The following is a 19,029-nucleotide window of genomic DNA, read 5'->3' on the forward strand; positions in this document are numbered from 1 at the left end:
TTTCATTTTTGTTTCTAATTTCTAATAGGAATGTCTTAACTGATTTAAACATATTTTATTCAAAATACATTTTGATGTATATTTGTTTATACCTTGTGTATATTACATTCTGCTTTATTGGGTTCAAATCTGACATAAAACGTGTAGATGAAATTGTGTTTTAAACTACTGTAGTGACTTTTTTTTGTTTTGCATAACGAAAAAAAAAAATCAAAAAACATTTTTAATAACTATCATTCCCTATGGTTTGCTATTTTTGTGCTGCATCAAAGGAATAGTCTAATCAAAATTAAACTTTCATGATTCCGACAGGGCAGGCAATTTTATTTTCTAATTTACTCCTATTATCAATTTTTTTTTGTTCTCTTGGTATTTTTTATTTGAAAAAGCAAGAATGTAAGCATAGGAGCCAGCCTATTTTTGGTTCAGCACCTGGGTAGCAATTTCTGTAAATCCACAGACTCAGCAGCACTACCAGAATAATATGCACTTCACTTTATTGGCACCAGGAAGCAAAACACATGACGTTTCGGGCTCAAATGCCCTTAATTATATATAAGGCAACCCGTAGGTAAACACCCAGGAAGAAACAAGCATATCCGCAGGACTAGCCAAACGGAACCCTGATCTTCCAACAAAAACTGGGAAAGATCTCAATAACTGACAATCAGGAGATTACGTCATCCCCTCATGTCTAATGAGGTGATCCATTCGAAGTAGAATACTGCGGATTCCCATATCCGTTAAGGATAGGATACTCTAGCAACTCAAAAATATGTCTGAGTAAAACACGAAGGTGCGCTATTCTGTAACGAAAAGGCACAGCACTCAGCGATAGCTACAACCGTAGGGAACTGTATAGGCCCACCCAAGGCCAGGAGGCCCGGGACAATAGGGCACGAGCACAAACGCAAATAAACGTCTGGACTTTACAGACGCATGATCGCCAAAAATATGTAAAAACGAAAATGAGCTGCAACCGTCGGGGGGGGGGGGGGGGGAAAGCCGCCCTGCAAGGAGGGATAAACATAAACTGGGATCGATTCTCACTGTTTGCTTCTACTTGGATTTAGATCTTCTGTCTCGTGGCTTGTTCAGACACGTGGCGCCTGTTCTGCGTGGCTGGTCCGGTTGAGGCACCCAGTGCTCACTTTATTATTGTGATTCTTGTTTTTATTTACAAGTTTCAGCTAAGCATTCTAACGAGGACTTGTGGGTCCGCGAGGCTGGAAGAATTGTTTCAGTCCTTAATGATTCTTCAAGCTGGTTGACTGGGTCAGCGGCGTTCTGCTGCGTCACTCCTTTTCCTTCTGATTCTCTCGGGACCTAGAGTATTCTTCTTCACGTGGGAGGATTGGGGGTTTAGCGCCTCCTTACCGCTGGTTTAGGGCGGTTTGGTCTTTCGGAGGCTCTTGGAATTGTCGTGTCAGACTCGTTCCTTCTGTGGTTCTCGTTCCTTCTGTGGTTCTCCTTGTGGGGCCCTGGGTTTCCCTTCGGGAGATGTTTGCTCTCTTCTTTTATCCGTTCCTCCATGTGAGTTGGGTCTCCTTTGGGGACCTGATTTTCCTTTCGAGAGAGTTCTTTTGGACTCTGTTTAGGATTATTCCCGGACCTGGGGATGTTCCGCATCCTTAGTTTTTAGGTACTCCTCTGTCTCATATGATGAGGTGGAGATTAGCTTTTGATCGAGTCACCTTGACCTTGCACGTCTTGTGGCAGCCGAACGCCTATGGGCTCTAGTGTCTTGGTGCGAGATGCCTTAGCTCCTTTGGAGCGTTGGACATCGGCATGGGGTGGTCTCTTCCTTGGGTCGGGACTTGCGAGGTGTTCTTGTTCTCCTGGATATTACATACATACATTAATTTCTCCCTGTGGGTATGTTTTCTATATCAGACGGGGTGTTTACATTTCTGGGATATTGTTTGGTTTAAACAATTGGTGGTTCAAACCTATCATCGCCCTGATTCTTCCGGGTGCTGAGGCTTTTGCTCAGCGTTTTCCCTTTTGGATCCTGTTGCGGGTTTTTACCGTTTTTTTCAGGATCTAGGGCGGGTTTGGGGTTCTCCTGTCTCGGGAATCTGGGCTATAACCTTTAGTCTGGCTAATAGATCTGGTCACGGTTGGCCAGATTTCCTGAGGACCGCTACTCTTTGGCTCAGTGAATGGTTTCCCCTGGACGGTTTGCTGAAGTAACCTCATGGGTTCGCAGGTGAAGGGTTATATGGTAACCACTGCAGCTAATGCACCCTGTCTGTGCGCTAAGTTTTCAGGGGATTCCTTCCAGGTTCATCTGCGTTGGAGAGTGCTCTCTGATTCAGCCTGAAGCCTTGTGTCTCGTGGGCAGGTGCTCTGTCTCTAATGGCCCCCTTTTTCTTAGGGGGGGCTTGTTCTCCTATGGAGGCCTTGATTTATGACTTTACCTAGATTCAGGGGGTGGAACAGAGGGTTTAACCTAATTGGAGAGAGGCATGCTCTCTGGGTTGTTCTGTTCTATCTGGAGTCTTGCTGGCTCCGCATCGAGATGGGCATTTGCTAGACTCTTCTGGGTCTTCAGCCCTGTTTACTGTCTTTATGGAGTTTCGGGGGGGGGGGGGTTCCCGGGCTCTGTGGAATGACTGAGCCATTTTATTTCTGTTCTTTTGTGAGCGGGTGTCAGGGTTCTTCTGTTATCCTGTTTTTGGACCTACTAACGCTTTGGCTGGCCCGGCTGGGAGTAGGTCCTGAGATGTTATTCCTTGGGGGTGTAATGGGCCTAGTTGAGGTTCTATGCTTCTCCCCATTTGGGACCTATGTGTTGGTCTGGCGGCTGCGATTGCCTTGTTTAGCCGCATTTTACTTCTTAGTAAGTATTCTCTCTTGGGTCGTCCTGATGACGGCTGCATGTTCTTGACCTGGGTGTTTACCTCGTCTGGGTCTACTACACCTATTAGTGTTGAATACTTCAGTATTCTAAGGGCTGACAACTTCAGGATAAGTCTTTAGTTGTTGTTTTGGTGCTTCCACTCGACGTTGAGAGTAAGGATCGCTGTTCGGATGCCCGGTCCTAGACCTTGTGTTATTGTTGGGCTGGGCGTTGCCCCCCCTTATTTGTCATGGACCCATTTTGGTCTTTATGAGCTGGGCTCGTTCTGGAAGTTTTCCTTTATGGAATTTTGTGGTGTCCTTTCGATTTCCTTTGATTTTTTTCTTGCCCTGTCCCTTTGGGAGTTTTAGGCTGGTGTTGCCTTTGCTAGTAAGGGGTGTGTGGTTGGGGGGCGACCGCTGGGCGACGGTGTCTCCTGGAGGACTGTTGGCTCAGTTGAGTCTGATTTTGCGGTCTCTAGCTAGGCTTCCGGACTATCTGCCGGTCAGTGTCCTTGGGGCTTTTTCCTTCAATGTTCTCGGCTTCGGACGAAGCAGGGTTTTGTTGGATAGTGGTTTCAGGCCTGGTGCCCTCAGAATGGGCCGTCTCTTGTACCCTCCCGTTTTGGCAATCAGTGTCCTCTATAGCTTGGGTATTGTTTTCCCAAAAGTTTTTAATGCAGCTGTGGACTCTTTCCATCGGAAGGAAAAAAAAATGATCAGGTAAGCATAATTTATGTTTTTTCTACATTTTAATGCAAGTTTTGTATTACAATTTTTTGCAGTTAAAAATCAATATTTACACTAATGTTCCCAAAAGCTAATGGTTTGAGGTCATTAAATGTGCAGGTTAGACTTTCCCATTTCTTTCCCATTTTATGGGAAACAACGAACTGCTCTTTAAACTACATGATCTTTTTTGCGTTTAATATATTCTTTAAATCACAATAGTATTTGGAGGGCATTGGTGAGATTTCGGATCATTTACAAGAAAAGACACCAATTAAATTATAGATTTTTTTTTGTTATTTGCTTAAAAATGTATTTTTCAAAGTCTCTTCACTGCATAGGGAGTAGAATCTCTCTTTAAAATCTGGTTAGTTGGAGGTATTGAGAGCAGTGATTAAGAAACACTGATTTTAATTGTACTAGGGCTCAAAAATAAATTAAAAAGAATGTTGTGATTTCTTAAAATTTGCATTTATTTAAATGTTTTTAATTTCTTACTTGGTTATCACAATTTTCCCACTAAGGGCAAATTTTGTGATTGGCCCAGTAGTGAAACATTTAGTAAGGGAACCATGCCTTGCTGTGTGCATTGTGTAGTCTTTGCTAACTGGCGGGATTTCACTAATTAACTGTTTAAATAACTAGTATAAATAAATAAATAAATATATATATATATATATTTGCTAAAAAAAATGTGTAGCAACATACTATACACTTTCTTGATCTATCTATTTTCATCACACAACATTCATTAGGGACAACCCTCTACACTAAGCCCACTGATCGTAATTCACTTTTAAGGGCAGAGAGCTGCCATCTACCGTCACTTATTAAGGGTATAGTGAAATCCCAAATGATCAGGACTTTGAGAAATAACACAAATGTGGAAGCAGGGGTCTCCCAGTTGAGCGAAATTAAAAACAATTTTCTTGAAAGAGGCTACAAGACTGAGATGGTTGAGATGGTTATGGAGGGGGTCCAACAACAACAGCAACTTGATGTGAAATACATAAACAGGGAACAAGAGGCCTTGGACAAACCATTGATTATGGTTACAACATTTGCACCTAATAACACACAAACAGGCACTATTCTGAAGAAACATTGGTCATTGTTAACATCTGACCCAAAATTACCCTGTGTCAAAAATTCCAGACCTATGGTGGGATATAGAAGTGGGACCAATTTAAGAAATCACTTGGTTAAAACGGATCCCAAACTATGCAGAGATTGAACATCTAAGGATGTTACAAATGTCTGGGATGTGTAACATGTAATTCTCTAATAGCGACCAAGTCCTTCCATCACCCACACAGAAATAAGTCATATGTTATTAGGTATTCTATCTCTTGCAATACAACGCTCATAGTATATCTGCTGATTTGCCCCTGTTCTTGTTACTATGTGGGTAAAACACGAGTAACTATTAAGGAAAAAATGGCCTATCATAGATTGGCCATCAGGCAAGCCCTCAATACAGGACACTCTGATCAACCCGTGGCATGCTACTGTTTAGAGAAAGCACACCCGGTTTCTTCCATTAGAGTTATCCTGATCAACCATGTCTCCAAATTAGACTAAGGTGGTGACCGTGATAGAATGCTCCTAAGGCGTGAAGCCGAATGTATTTATCAATTGGGAACCATCTATCCCCGGGTGTTAATTCCATACTGGACTTTAAGGCTATTATCTAGAAGATGACACCAGGAACATACCTTGGGTGCAGTGTCTCTATGCAAGTTGGGACAGTGGTGGCTAGGTTAGCAGCACACCTTCAGGTTTGCATGTTCTCCTGGCTGACGGCTTTAGGTGGTGGTATGGAAGGGGTTTATTTCTAGACCCAGTCGGTGCCCCCACTTTCGACTCATTCATGACAATTTGTCACCCGTTTATAACGGTGTTACCTTGAGTTAAGCCTACAGGACATCACTGTAATTGATTTAACACATTGTAGTTGGATTCCGTGATTTACAGTTCAGTTACTGTTGTATATATATATGTATAGTTTGTAATACATGTATTTGGGGCAGTCCAATGACTGGTATGAATATAGTGTGTATGAAGATGCATAGCACTATTTTGTCTTAGCGCACTATAAATGATGTTAGGAGTAATCTCCTTTTTTTTGGAACAGATATTTGTTCACATCTGGAAATGAGTCATTAATATTTGATACTATTAAGGTTCATACACATGATATATAATATGTTGGACCTTACATCAAGTAGTACTCATGCCAGTTTATTTACTAAAATGTTTCCTTTATATAATATTGTCACACATGTTTATGTTAATACATTTTAGTACAATTAAGTACATATATGAGATGTTGTACTAAACCTACACATTTAAAGTTACACTAAATATGTGTTGATTTACCACTAAGCAGCATTGATTCTTACTAGCATCTGCTAACATGTATTTGTTTATATCGTTACCATAGTAACCTATTAAGATGGTCACAGCTTTTTGGTGAAGCGTCATAAATTTAACATTCCTGTTTATTTTTGCATCTTGTCTTACACAAGTGTATTCCCCAGACAATACACAATGTATATAAGAATGTTCCTCCTTTTTGTTTTAAATTTAACTATGTATATACTATGTAATAGTTATTATTGCTTTGGTATCCGTAACCGGAAATGAATTCACTTCCGGTCAGTGGAACGCATGGCGTGCGTTCCACTGGCGAAACACTATGAGATATGCCTTTTTGTTCACAGCAGGTTTGAATTTATGTTTAACACGATATATACACTATTTAAGAGTGGTGTTTCACACAATTTGTTATTCTGATGAAGGGGACATGATGATCCCCGAAACGTCAAATAAAACGTTTGACACTTGGATGTGTTCATTTGATTCATATTGTCTACATTTTTGCACCCAGGCAGTCGGCCCAGGAGGGTGGATTCACTCAGTGGAGTTGTGTATATATATATATATATATATATATATATATATATATATATATATATATATATATATATATACTAAAAAAAAAAATGCTGTCTAAAAAGCAACGGGCTTCACCCGGAAACCCCACAATTTTTAGGGAACTGATATTCAAAAGCTCTGCGCTAGGAGAGAAATCATGCAACATCTTTGGGATTGTTTTTTACCTTATATTGTAATGTAGGCGTCTCTCCTTCACATCAAGAACCTCTTTTAAACTAAAATTTGTGTTTCAAAAAATTTGTAGGGATCTCTCCATACTGACAAGATGTATTACATCATTTATGTCTAAGCGGAGAGCTTTTGAGTATCAATCCCTCAGTAGTATTAAATGACAGGAAAATATGACACAATAGATAATTTAATGTATAATGCAAAGTTGTTTTACTACACATAATAAATGATTTTATATTACAATCCCAAAATTGTCGATGTCCTTTTAATAATTTTATTTCACCTGATTTTAAAAATAATATTATAGAAGGAAAGGGTTATTTACAATCTTGTTCGGAAACTGTACATTGATAAAACACTCAAAATATAATCATAAATCCTATTAGGAGAGAGAGAGAAATGTGAAGTTCATCTAAAAAAGCCAGTTTTAGTGTTGGATGATGTCTGTAGCCATATATATGAATCCTATAACCTAACTTTAATTGCTTTTAAAACCAATAATTTTATTAGAAAGCTCATTGGAAAAAACATATTAAAGTGTCACTTCTACAGCTGTGGCCTTAAATGAGATAATACTATGATTCATTACAGGCATTTCTTCAATAATGCCTAGTTCATTGCATAAGGCAGTCTTGAATATAAATCATGCTGAAAAATTCCTGTAAAGCATCATTGTACTGTTTTGCAAAATTCTACTATGCAAAATAATTCTGCCTTTGTAGTAAATTAAATGATCTGCTTTTGTGTACATTGGTACCACAGTCATTACTTACTTACATTTCAAATTAAAGGGACACTAAAGTCAAAATTAAAATGTCATGATTTATATAAAACATGCAATTTTAAAAAGCAATTCCAATATAGTTCCACTGTCAAAACATGCACACTCTTTTTATATGCACACTTTCTGAGGCTCCAGCTCTTACTGAGCATGTGCAAAAGCATAGTATATGTATACATTTTGTGGTTGGCTAAGGGCTATCACATGATACTGAGGGAGGGAAAATTTGGATTAACTTTGAAATTTAATAGAAAATATTCTACTGCTCATTTTAAATTCAAAGTAAGTGCGGTTGCATTGTTTTTTTTATTGTGTATTTATCAATTATACTGTATTGTTAGGCTCGCGGGGGCTGAAAATGCTTCATTTTATTGCATCATTCTTGGCGCAGACTTTTTTGGCGCAAATTTTTTTTCTGTTTCCGGCGTCATACGTGTCGCCGGAAGTTGCATCATTTTTGAAGTTTTTTTGCGCCAAAAGTGTCGGCGTTCCGGATGTGGCGTCATTTTTGCCGCCAAAAGAATTTAGGCGCCAAATAATGTGGGCGTCTTTTTTTTTTGGCGCTGAAAAAATATGGGCGTCATTTTTGTCTCCACATTATTTAAGTCTCATTATTTATTGCTTCTGGTTGCTAGAAGCTTGTTCACTGGCATTTTTTCCCATTCCTGAAACTGTCATTTAAGGAATTTGATCAATTTTGCTTTATATGTTGTTTTTTCTATTACATATTGCAAGATGTCCCACGTTGACACTGAGTCAGAAGATACTTCTGGAAAATCGCTGCCTGGTGCTGGATCTACCAAAGCTAAGTGTATCTGCTGTAAACTTATGGTATCTGTTCCTCCAGCTGTTGTTTGTACTGATTGTCATGACAAACTTGTTAATGCAGATAATATTTCCTTTAGTACGGTTACATTACCTGTTGCTGTTCCGTCAACATCTAATACTCAGAGTGTTCCTGATAATATAAGAGATTTTGTTTCTAAATCCATTAAGAAGGCTATGTCTGTTATTCCTCCTTCTAGTAAACGTAAAAAGTCTTTTAAAACTTCTCATTTTTCAGATGAATTTTTAAATGAACATCATCATTCTGATTCTGATAATGGTTCTTCTGGTTCAGAGGATTCTGTCTCAGAGGTTGATGCTGATAAATCTTCATATTTATTTCAAATGGAATTTATTCGTTCTTTACTTAAAGAAGTCCTAATTGCATTAGAAATAGAGGATTCTAGTCCTCTTGATACTAAATCTAAACGTTTAGATAAGGTTTTTAAATCTCCTGTAGTTATTCCAGAAGTTTTTCCTGTCCCTGTTGCTATTTCTGAAGTAATTTCCAGGGAATGGAATAATTTGGGTAATTCATTTACTCCTTCTAAATGTTTTAAGCAATTATATCCTGTGCCATATGACAGATTAGAGTTTTGGGACAAAATCCCTAAGGTTGATGGGGCTGTCTCTACTCTTGCTAAGCGTACTACCATTCCTACGGCAGATGGTACTTCCTTTAAGGATCCTTTAGATAGGAAAATTGAATCCTTTCTAAGAAAAGCTTACTTGTGTTCAGGTAATCTTCTTAGACCTGCTATATCTTTAGCGGATGTTGCTGCAGCTTCAACTTTTTGGTTAGAAGCTTTAGCGCAACAAGTAACAGATCATAATTCTCATAGCATTATTAATCTTCTTCAACATGCTAATAATTTTATTTGTGATGCCATCTTTGATATCATTAGAGTTGATGTCAGGTATATGTCTCTAGCTATTTTAGCTAGAAGAGCTTTATGGCTTAAAACTTGGAATGCTGATATGTCTTCTAAGTCTACTCTGCTTTCCCTTTCTTTCCAGGGTAATAAATTATTTGGTTCTCAGTTGGATTCTATTATTTCAACTGTTACTGGAGGGAAAGGAACTTTTTTACCACAGGATAAAAAATCTAAAGGTAAATTTAGATCTAATAATCGTTTTCGTTCCTTTCGTCACAACAAGGAACAAAAGCCTGATCCTTCATCCTCAGGAGCGGTATCAATTTGGAAACCATCTCCAGTCTGGAATAAATCCAAGCCTTTTAGAAAACCAAAGCCAGCTCCTAAGTCCACATGAAGGTGCGGCCCTCATTCCAGCTCAGCTGGTAGGGGGCAGATTACGTTTTTTCAAAGAAATTTGGATCAATTCCGTTCACAATCTTTGGATTCAGAACATTGTTTCAGAAGGGTACAGAATTGGCTTCAAGATAAGGCCTCCTGCAAAGAGATTTTTTCTTTCCCGTGTCCCAGTAAACCCAGCGAAGGCTCAAGCATTTCTGAAATGTGTTTCAGATCTAGAGTTGGCTGGGGTAATTATGCCAGTTCCAGTTCTGGAACAGGGGCTGGGGTTTTATTCAAATCTCTTCATTGTACCAAAGAAGGAAAATTCCTTCAGACCAGTTCTGGATCTAAAAATATTGAATCGTTATGTAAGGATACCAACATTCAAAATGGTAACTGTAAGGACTATCCTGCCTTTTGTTCAGCAAGGGCATTATATGTCTACAATAGATTTACAGGATGCATATCTGCATATTTAGATTCATCCAGATCACTATCAGTTTCTGAGATTCTCTTTCCTAGACAAGCATTACCAGTTTGTGGCTCTACCGTTTGGCCTAGCAACAGCTCCAAGAATTTTTACAAAGGTTCTTGGTGCCCTTCTGTCTGTAATCAGAGAACAGGGTATTGTGGTATTTCCTTATTTGGACGATATCTTGGTACTTGCTCAGTCTTCACATTTAGCAGAATCTCATACGAATCGACTTGTGATGCTTCTTCAAGATCATGGTTGGAGGATCAATTTACCAAAAAGTTCATTGATTCCTCAGACAAGGGTAACCTTTTTAGGTTTCCAGATATATTCAGTGTCCATGACTCTGTCTTTGACAGACAAGAGACGTCTAAAATTGATTCCAGCTTGTCGAAACCTTCAGTCACAATCATTCCCTTCGGTAGCCTTATGCATGGAAATTCTAGGTCTTATGACTGCTGCATCGGACGCGATCCCCTTTGCTCGTTTTCACATGCGACCTCTTCAGCTATGTATGCTGAACCAGTGGTGCAGGGATTACTCAAAGATATCTCAATTAATATCTTTAAAACCGATTGTACGACACTCTCTGTCGTGGTGGACAGATCACCATCATTTAGTTCAGGGGGCTTCTTTTGTTCTTCCGACCTGGACTGTAATTTCAACAGATGCAAGTCTTACAGGTTGGGGAGCTGTGTGGGGGTCTCTGACAGCACAAGGGGTTTGGGATTCTCAGGAGGTGAGATTATCGATCAATATTTTGGAACTCTGTGCAATTTTCAGAGCTCTTCAGTCATGGCCTCTTCTGAATAGAGAATCGTTCATTTGTTTTCAGACAGACAATGTCACAACTGTGGCATATATCAATCATCAAGGAGGGACTCACAGTCCTCTGGCTATGAAAGAAGTATCTCGAATTCTGGTATGGGCGGAATCCAGCTCCTGTCTAGTTTCTGCGGTTCATATCCCAGGTATAGACAATTGGGAAGCGGATTATCTCAGTCGCCAAACGTTACATCCGGGCGAATGGTCTCTTCACCCAGAGGTATTTCTTCAGATTGTTCAAATGTGGGAACTTCCAGAAATAGATCTGATGGCTTCTCATCTAAACAAGAAACTTCCCAGGTATCTGTCCAGATCCAGGGATCCTCAAGCGGAAGCAGTGGAAGCGTTGTCACTTCCTTGGAAGTATCATCCTGCCTATATCTTTCCGCCTCTAGTTCTTCTTCCAAGAGTAATCTTCAAGATTCTGAAGGAATGCTCGTTTGTTCTGCTGGTAGCTCCAGCATGGCCTCACAGGTTTTGGTATGCGGATCTTGTCCGGATGGCCTCTTGCCAACCGTGGACTCTTCCATTAAGACCAGACCTTCTGTCGCAAGGTCCTTTTTTCCATCAGGATCTCAAATCCTTAAATTTAAAGGTATGGAGATTGAACGCTTGATTCTTGGTCAAAGAGGTTTCTCTGACTCTGTGATTAATACTATGTTACAGGCTCGTAAATCCGTATCTAGGGAGATATATTATAGAGTCTGGAAGACTTATATTTCTTGGTGTCTTTCTCATCATTTTTCCTGGCATTCTTTTAGAATTCCGAGAATTTTACAGTTTCTTCAGGATGGTTTGGATAAAGGTTTGTCTGCAAGTTCCTTGAAAGGACAAATCTCTGCTCTTTCTGTTCTTTTTCACAGAAAGATTGCTAATCTTCCTGATATTCATTGTTTTGTACAAGCTTTGGTTCGTATAAAGCCTGTCATTAAGTCAATTTCTCCTCCTTGGAGTTTGAATTTGGTTCTGGGGGCTCTTCAAGCTCCTCCGTTTGAACCTATGCATTCATTGGACATTAAATTACTTTCTTGGAAAGTTTTGTTCCTTTTGGCCATCTCTTCTGCCAGAAGAGTTTCTGAATTATCTGCTCTCTCTTGTGAGTCTCCTTTTCTGATTTTTCACCAGGATAAGGCGGTGTTGCGAACTTCTTTTAAATTTTTACGTAAGGTTGTGAATTCTAACAACATTAGTAGAGAAATTGTGGTTCCTTCATTATGTCCTAATCCTAAGAATTCTAAGGAGAAATCATTGCATTCTTTGGATGTAGTTAGAGCTTTGAAATATTATGTTGAAGCTACTAAGAATTTCCGAAAGACTTCTAGTCTATTTGTTATCTTTTCCGGTTCTAGGAAAGGTCAGAAGGCCTCTGCCATTTCTTTGGCATCTTGGTTGAAATCTTTAATTCATCATGCTTATGTCGAGTCGGGTAAGACTCCGCCTCAAAGGATTACAGCTCATTCTACTAGGTCAGTTTCTACTTCCTGGGCATTTAGGAATGAAGCTTCGGTTGATCAGATTTGCAAAGCAGCAACTTGGTCTTCTTTGCATACTTTTACTAAATTCTACCATTTTGATGTGTTTTCTTCTTCTGAAGCTGTTTTTGGTAGAAAAGTACTTCAGGCAGCTGTTTCAGTTTGAATCTTCTGCTTATATTTTCAGTTTTTTTCTTTATAAGATTTAAACTTTATTTTTGGGTGTGGATTTTTTTCAGCGGAATTGGCTGTCTTTATTTTATCCCTCCCTCTCTAGTGACTCTTGCGTGGAAGATCCACATGTTGGGTAGTCATTATCCCATACGTCACTAGCTCATGGACTCTTGCTAATTACATGAAAGAAAACATAATTTAAGAACTTACCTGATAAATTCATTTCTTTCATATTAGCAAGAGTCCATGAGGTCCACCCTTTTTTTGTGGTGGTTATGATTTTTTTTGTACAAAGCACAATTATTCCAATTCCTTATATTTATGCTTCGCACTTTTTTCTTATCACCCCACTTCTTGGCTATTCGTTAAACTGATTTGTGGGTGTGGTGAGGGGTGTATTTATAGGCATTTTGAGGTTTGGGAAACTTTGCCCCTCCTGGTAGGAATGTATATCACATACGTCACTAGCTCATGGACTCTTGCTAATATGAAAGAAATGAATTTATCAGGTAAGTTCTTACATAAATTATGTTTTACTTAATTAGCCCTTTTAGGATATGCACAGATCTCAACAAGTTTTATGGCACTTTAATGGTGGTTTTCTGTTAGATAAGGTTTGTGATTGACTCCTACATTACTATTTTACCTAATTATGCATTTATGTATGTGTATTAATATGTATTAATTTATTGGGGGGGGGGAGGGGATAAAGAAGGTATGTGTGAGTTCTATTGTAGAATAACCTTTGTCTGTACATAACCACAAAGTTAGGGGAGTTTTGTTGGTATTTAGAGATCAGGAATCTAGATCTGAATATCTTATATTTATGTTTTTGTTTTTTTCCAGGGTAGTATCCATTTATAGAATGAAAAAATAAATTCTTGAGAAATATTTAAATTATATATATATATGTATAATATGATTGTAATTAAATATTTTTTTAATTAATAAAGACAAGGAAGTCAAAATTAAAACTTCATGATTCAGGTAGAGTTTTCAGTATGGTCTAAAAATAAAAAATAAAAGATTTAGAGACAGGTAAATGTTAAAAATTCAAAAAAGATTGTAAAGATGTTTTTTTTTTTTTTAACAATGGAAACGATAAACAGAGCTTAACACTATTGTTTAATAAAAATAGAATATATTTATTGAAACATAACTGTTTGTGGATCTTCAACTTTATGTAAGTTTCCTTGTTTTTATATATTTTATTCCATTGCAAAATAGTTTTTACATATTATGGACCAGATTACAAGTGTAGCGCAAAATGACGCTTTCACAAGGGTGATATTTGCGCACCACATAACCAATGAGTTTGCATTGCACGGAAGCTTTACACTCACTAGAGTGTGCTTCCATAGGCTTCAACAGGAGCCTCGTTCTCATGCCATGTGACACGCCATGAGAACTTAGCGTTGTGAAGCGGGTAAGTCGCGCAGCGATAACAGCAAATTGAAATATATATGAATATATACATATATATTTGTGTTTATATGTGTATATACACATATTAAGACTTAAATATATATGTATATAAGCATATACATATATATTTACAGGGAACACGGTTCCCCATAGACCAAAATGTAAAGGCATTTTTCAGTGATGTTTTTTCTAACACCCCACACCTGCCAAATTTAACTCCTAAAAACTGTTTTGTGCAGTTATTTAAAAATAAAAAAAAGCACTACTGGGGCCAATTGGGGCACTGATCTCTGGTTACTGTTGGGGGATTTGATCTCTGGTTAATGTTCAGAGCGCTAATTGTGTAAACTGTGCAGTGTTCGCTGCACAGTTTACAACAATCTCCACAGCAAATTTGATGCTGCACTGCCCAATGTATACTTTTAGAGAGTGAATATTTAAACATTACCTAGGTTATTAGCATGCCTTTAGTGCATAAATTTAAAGGGACAGTCAACACCAAAATTGCTATTGTTTAAAAAGATAAACGACTCATTTACTACCCATTCCCCAGCTTTGCACAACCAACATTGTTATACAGGGAGTGCAGAATTATTAGGCAAGTTGTATTTTTGAGGATTCATTTTATTATTGAACAACAACCATGTTCTCAATGAACCCAAAAAACTCATTAATATCAAAGCTGAATATTTTTGGAAGTAGTTTTTAGTTTGTTTTTAGTTTTAGCTATTTTAGGGGGATATCTGTGTGTGCAGGTGACTATTACTGTGCATAATTATTAGGCAACTTAACAAAAACAAATATATACCCATTTCAATTATTTATTTTTACCAGTGAAACCAATATAACATCTCAACATTCACAAATATACATTTCTGACATTCAAAAACAAAACAAAAACAAATCAGTGACCAATATAGCCACCTTTCTTTGCAAGGACACTCAAAAGCCTGCCATCCATGGATTCTGTCAGTGTTTTGATCTGTTCACCATCAACATTGCGTGCAGCAGCAACCACAGCCTCCCAGACACTGTTCAGAGAGGTGTACTGTTTTCCCTCCTTGTAAATCTCACATTTGATGATGGACCACAGGTTCTCAATGGGGTTCAGATCAGGTGAACAAGGAGGCCATGTCATTAGATTTTCTTCTTTTATACCCTTTCTTGCCAGCCACGCTGTGGAGTACTTGGACGCGTGTGATGGAGCATTGTCCTGCATGAAAATCATGTTTTTCTTGAAGGATGCAGACTTCTTCCTGTACCACTGCTTGAAGAAGGTGTCTTCCAGAAACTGGCAGTAGGACTGGGAGTTGAGCTTGACTCCATCCTCAACCCGAAAAGGCCCCACAAGCTCATCTTTGATGATACCAGCCCAAACCAGTACTCCACCTCCACCTTGCTGGCGTCTGAGTCAGACTGGAGCTCTCTGCCCTTTACCAATCCAGCCACGGGGCCATCCATCTGGCCCATCAAGACTCACTCTCATTTCATCAGTCCATAAAACCGTAGAAAAATCAGTCTTGAGATATTTCTTGGCCCAGTCTTGACGTTTCAGCTTGTGTGTCTTGTTCAGTGGTGGTCGTCTTTCAGCCTTTCTTACCTTGGCCATGTCTCTGAGTATTGCACACCTTGTGCTTTTGGGCACTCCAGTGATGTTGCAGCTCTGAAATATGGCCAAACTGGTGGCAAGTGGCATCTTGGCAGCTGCACGCTTGACTTTTCTCAGTTCATGTGCAGTTATTTTGCGCCTTGGTTTTTCCACACGCTTCTTGCGATCCTGTTGACTATTTTGAATGAAACACTTGATTGTTCGATGATCACGCTTCAGAAGCTTTGCAATTTTAAGAGTGCTGCATCCCTCTGCAAGATATCTCACTATTTTTGACTTTTCTGAGCCTGTCAAGTCCTTCTTTTGAAAGAAAAAGGAGGTCTTGTAAGGGCGCTAATAGCTGAAGATACTTATGTGAAATTATTAATATTACTGGTGATAAATATGTGTACAAAAGTAAAATAAAAATAAGAACAGTATCTAAGATAACAAGTGATTTATTTGGTTACAATATGATTTGAAAAAATAGAGACGTCTCTAGTACAATTCAATTAAAAACAATGATGAAATATAGCATAAAAAATGCTAAAAACTGGTACTGATTAGTACTTCATGAGAAATTTAGATTACTGTTTAATAGTGTAGTCACAAAGAAAATTTTTGGGGTGTGACTAAACAGTTAGCCAAGATTTCTCGTGAGTTATTAAGTCTGTATACAGTTATGCATAAAAATATTTAAAATACCGATATCGGCTTGATAAAACTTCTGCAAAGGCTATATATTGCACACAAAAAATTATAATGGAGCTTAAAGAGGAGCTGTGCATAAGAGGAAAATTATATAGGGTTATGCTCTAGCTCTGATTATGTCAATCCTTATATCTGTATTCTCAGCGAACTTATTGATATGTCCATACGTATGAACCAAGAGAAATGTCCAGTAATATATACTGCTAGTAGTTTAGGATTACAGTTCGCAATCTTAAAGCAGATGGTACCTTATAGTAAGCTTGAATAGCAGCAGGGAATCCTATGCGTCCTGCGGCTCAGTTCTTCTGACAGTGTCCTCGTGTTGTTGGCGTCTGACGTCACACCCGATGTGCGGGGGCTTGTCTTGCGTCGGCCAATCGCTGCTTAGACAGTTGTGAGTATCCGAAATGCCTTTTCACGTCCGATATTGTGTATTCACAATTTTTCTTCTGTCTGATATCTGTACTTATTTAGGCACCAATCAGCAACCCGGGTTGACTGTCAACAAAGGACACGAAGGAGAAATTGCATCGGAACCTGCGTGCTAACAGCACTAAGTGCAGGTGAACTTACTCACAACGGATACTTTTTTGCTGATTGGTGCCTAAATAAGTACAGATATCAGACAGAAGAAAAATTGTGAATACACAATATCGGACGTGAAAAGGCATTTCGAATACTCACAACTGTCTAAGCAGCGATTGGCCGACGCAAGACAAGCCCCCGCACATCGGGTGTGACGTCAGACGCCAACAACACGAGGACACTGTCAGAAGAACTGAGCCGCAGGACGCATAGGATTCCCTGCTGCTATTCAAGCTTACTATAAGGTACCATCTGCTTTAAGATTGCGAACTGTAATCCTAAACTACTAGCAGTATATATTACTGGACATTTCTCTTGGTTCATACGTATGGACATATCAATAAGTTCGCTGAGAATACAGATATAAGGATTGACATAATCAGAGCTAGAGCATAACCCTATATAATTTTCCTCTTATGCACAGCTCCTCTTTAAGCTCCATTATAATTTTTTGTGTGCAATATATAGCCTTTGCAGAAGTTTTATCAAGCCGATATCGGTATTTTAAATATTTTTATGCATAACTGTATACAGACTTAATAACTCACGAGAAATCTTGGCTAACTGTTTAGTCACACCCCAAAAATTTTCTTTGTGACTACACTATTAAACAGTAATCTAAATTTCTCATGAAGTACTAATCAGTACCACTTTTTATCATTTTTTATGCTATATTTCATCATTGTTTTTAATTGAATTGTACTAGAGACGTCTCTATTTTTTCAAATCATATTGTAACCAAATAAATCACTTGTTATCTTAGATACTGTTCTTATTTTTATTTTACTTTTGTACACATATTTATCACCAGTAATATTAATAATTTCACATAAGTATCTTCAGCTATTAGCGCCCTTACAAGACCTCCTTTTTCTTTCACTATACATTATTTTTATACTGAAGGATCTAAAACACTGTAAGCGGTCTGATACTCTATACACCAGCGCACTATTTTTCCACAATCTTTCAAGTCCTTCTTTTGACCCATTTTGCCAAAGGAAAGGAAGTTGCCTAATAATTATTCACACCTGATATAGGGTGTTGATGTCATTAGACCACACCCCTTCTCATTACAGAGATGCACATCACCTAATATGCTTAATTGGTAGTAGGCTTTCGAGCCTATATAGCTTGGAGTAAGACAACATGCATAAAGAGGATGATGTGGTCAAAATACTCATTTGCCTAATAATTTATTATTATTATTATTTTCGGTTATTTGTAGAGCGCCAACAGATTCCGCAGCTCCCTGTATTAAAGTGAATGTAAATTTTGATGCCCGGTTTTTAAAACTTTGATTAAAAACAGAGGCACTTTAATTCATCAATATTTTCATTTCACTCCTGTTGTGAAAATAAACTTAATTTTTAATCTTCACAGCAGCTCCAGCTTCCTCCACCTGTTTCAAAGCCTCTTCCTGGGTCTAAAATGAGGTATCTGGCTTCCTCCAATCACAGCAGTGAATCAGACACTGAATCCCCCGGGGGGGAATCTGTGATTGGAGGATGACCTATCAATCATTTCTGACATCAGAAATGGCTTGTGAGAACGGAGGAAGCAGCAGCTGCTGTGAAGTTTAAAAGGTAAGTTTTTTTTGTCACAACAGGAGTGAAATGTAAATTTTGATGAATTAAAGTGCCCCTGTTTTTAATCAAAGTTTTAAAAACCGGGCACTTAAACATCAAAATTTACATTCACTTTAATATACTTTATAACTTTAAAACCTCTAAATTTCTGCTGGTGTAGACTGTCCCTTTAAATGCACTGTTGAAAGGGACACCTTGCGATTTGTAGATAAAATGTTTAGTTATGCATAATGAAACACCTTTGCAATATGTTTTTGTTATTTATTTTGCCCCCTTTTCCTGTAATTTGGCTCTGAAAATTAGCTTGGTTGTGTACTTTTATCTTGTTTAGCTTGAAAAATGTTCACTCTGCCTTTAGCATTTAGTCACCACTGATGCTGCAAAGATTTATAAAGTGTCAACTATAATCGTATTTTGAGAAAGCAAATAATACAAATTGTAGAACTCCTTACCTAAGGAGGTAGTGAATGCCTTAGATCGAGTTAAAAATGGCTTAGATACATTTCTGGCTAAATAATATTTTCAGGGATATGATTTTGTGTGTTAAATGGGTCTGCTTCCTGATTGTATTAAAGGGACACTGAACCCAAATTGTTTTCTTTCACGATTCAGATAGAGCATGCAATTTTA

The 19,029-nt window shown here is 38.2% G+C and overlaps 1 protein-coding gene across 4 annotated transcripts in view; it reads left to right on the top strand.

Annotated features, from left to right (window-relative positions):
- APP (amyloid beta precursor protein) overlaps positions 1 to 19,029 on the top strand; it is a 542,079-nt gene that overhangs the window by 369,035 nt on the left and 154,015 nt on the right. The window lies entirely within an intron of this gene.

The sequence above is a fragment of the Bombina bombina genome, chromosome 3, assembly GCF_027579735.1.
Source record: "Bombina bombina isolate aBomBom1 chromosome 3, aBomBom1.pri, whole genome shotgun sequence".
In the NCBI taxonomy this organism is placed as follows: Eukaryota; Metazoa; Chordata; class Amphibia; order Anura; family Bombinatoridae; genus Bombina; species Bombina bombina.